Raw genomic sequence first — 2894 nt, forward strand, 5'->3', positions numbered from 1 at the left:
CAAGCTTGTCAAACTATGTGAATGTACCCCATGAATCCTCACTAGGTACATCATGATCAAAAAGAGTTGGAAAAGTTGCAAAAGATATGAATCATCTATGAAATTGAGCATATAGATTAGTATTTCCCATCAGTTTTGTACTCAAGAAAAAAATGGTGAGATTTGAGTATGCATTAGCTACAAAAACCTTAATGTTGCATTGAAATGAGGCCATTACCCACTATCATATACACAAATTATATGATTGAGTAAGTGGTAGGCAAGGAAGGTTACAACTTGGGTTCCCTGGTTATAATAAAATGTGCAAATTCACCCAGACTCTAATGATTGCATTGATTTACAAGCCCCATATTGGTGATAACCTTTCATGTACATATTAAGGCTTCCAAAAGTGCAATTGTAGCTATGCTTAGTGAGAATAATATGCACCTCCTTGGGAATTTTGCCGATAGATAACTCATTGATGCAAAAATAAACTATTCAATAATAAAATGGGAAGGATTAGCAATGGTGTACTTTGTTAACAAGTTTAACCACTACTTGTTGGCCATCCCATTCACATGTTTTGTAGACCATCTGATAGCCCTAAAATTTGTGCAAGAAAAAAGTATAACATGTGTTCTATATTGATAAAAATCCAAGCATTTTGGCTTTGTAATTCCTCTCTAAATGTGTGCTATCATTGTTAAATTCTTTGTAATTTCCAATTACAGTTTAGCATGTTTGCATTTGTAAAGCCATGAGCATAAGAAATGGTGTGTGTTTTGCAAAAGTTCAAAGGCTTTAATGTTTCAATTTTCACAAGCCTCCTTTCTAAGGTCTAAGAATACTCATGTAAAAGTGGTTGGGAGAGGTGGTTACAACCTCCTTCTCTCTCTTCTTTATCATCCCACTTGCACATATATTTCCTTCTCTCTTGTATTGGCACAACACTTGCTCTCTTTACTTTATTTGTTATTCTCTTTCTTATTCAACTATGGAAGAGAGAGAGTGTGAGGATGAAGATGATGACCATATTTTTTGTGTGACAAATTCCTGTGTGTGTTAGCATGTCTTCTTGGTGAGAAGGGTGTTTCTTGCAGGTTTTTGAGTGTACTGGCATTGTAGATGCCACCATGAGGCCTGCTCTCTTGGTAGATTTAGTGCCATCTTTGGACTTGTTATATTTGTGCTAAAATTTGTATAAGAAAAAGGCATAAAATATGGTCTAGATTGACAAAAATCCAAGCATTTTGGCTTTGTAATTCCTCTAAGCGTGTGCTATCATTGCAAAATTATTTTTAAATTTCCATGTTATTTTAGCAAGTCTACATCGTAAAGCCATGAGCATGAGAAATGGTATATGTGTTTTGCAAAAGTTCAAAGGTTTTAATGTTTCAATTTTCATAGGCCTCCTTTCTAAGGTCTAAGAATACTCATGTGAAACAAACCTTTCAAGAAATTAAAATGTGGGATTGGGGGGAGTCATGGGATTTTGGGGGAAAAGTGGTTGAGAGAGGTGGTTGCAACCTCATTTTCTCTCTTCTTTATCATCCCGCTTGCATATATCTTTCCTTCTCTCTTGCATTGGCATAACTCTTGCTCTTATATCTTTCTTATGCTTTCTTATTTATTTTCATCTATGGAAGAGAGGGAGAGGATGAAGATGAAGATAATATCTATTGCATGCGAAATTCTTGTGTGTGTAAGCATGGCTTCTTGGTGAAAGGAAGGGTGTTTGTTGTAGGTTTTTGAGTGCACATGCATTGTAGATGCCACCACCATGAGGCTTGCTCTCTTGGTAGATCTAGTGCTATCCTTGGGCTCTTCACCATCAATCACTCCTTAATTTGGTGTAATGTTCTAAATTCCAAGGTTTTCCGCATGAACTACCTCCATTAGGAAAATAATGATATAGCAATTTTTAAGGATAAATGATTTTTTTAAAAATTCCCCCCATTTCCCCCCAGCCGACAATCGTGCTGGAGGGGGAGGGGAATAGAAGGTTTACAAAAGCTCCTCTGTGGAGCTCACTGGAGAAAAATTGCTCTGCTCTGCTGCCGCGTAGGGGAGGGAGGAACCTCTCCTCAGAACCTCTCCCTCCCCCTATAAAAAAAGGGGGAAACACAAGCCTAGGAGGGGACGAGCCGGGATGCCACTAGTTGGAGGAAGGAATTAGACGAAATTTGTGAGGGAAGGGAATGAGGGAGGAGCCGTCTCCATTAAAGCCAGTGCTGCCACTTGCTTGCCGTTGGGAAGCACCACCTGCACTCGGCGGTCCCTCGTATTATGCAGAAGATCAGGCTCCCCTCCCGCATCTCCTTGTCGCACTCCTGCTCGCCGTTGGGCTTCTTCTTCCACGTGGTGTGGAAGCTTCCAAGGGGTCCTTAAGCCCCTTTTCACACCCCCCCTAGGTTTTAAAACCCCTTAAGCCCCCTTTCACCCCCCTTCTTGTGCCTCACCAAATTCTCCCTACTCCCCCCCCCCCCCCCCCCCCCATGTTTTAAAGGATCATAAGCCCCTTTTTTCCCCCAATAAAGAGTGGGCTTAAAGGTCCTATTATTACACCCCCCGTGTTTTTTAAAAGTCACTTAGCCCCCTTTCCTTAAGCCCTTTTTCATATTTTATAAATCCTCAACCACACCCCCCCGCCCCCCGTGTATTAACCCTTAAACCCCTATTCCTTGGCTTTGGAACCACCCCTCTTTCCTCCGTATTTAAACCTTCCCTAGCCCCTCCCCTTGTGGCGTATTGAAACCCCCTTTCCTCCAAGTTTGACTTAAGGGTCCTTCGACCTTACTTATAACCTTTACGGTTACTATATCCCCTTAGAGTTCTCTCCCGCACCTTGTGTTTTTTTCCATCCCTTTTTGTTCCTCGTTTGAACGAGTCATTAAAAGGCCATTAAGCCTTCC

Source organism: Lygodium microphyllum, chromosome 3 (assembly GCF_053477565.2).
Source record: "Lygodium microphyllum isolate KBCC chromosome 3, Lygodium_microphyllum_v1.1.10, whole genome shotgun sequence".
NCBI lineage: Eukaryota > Viridiplantae > Streptophyta > Polypodiopsida > Schizaeales > Lygodiaceae > Lygodium > Lygodium microphyllum.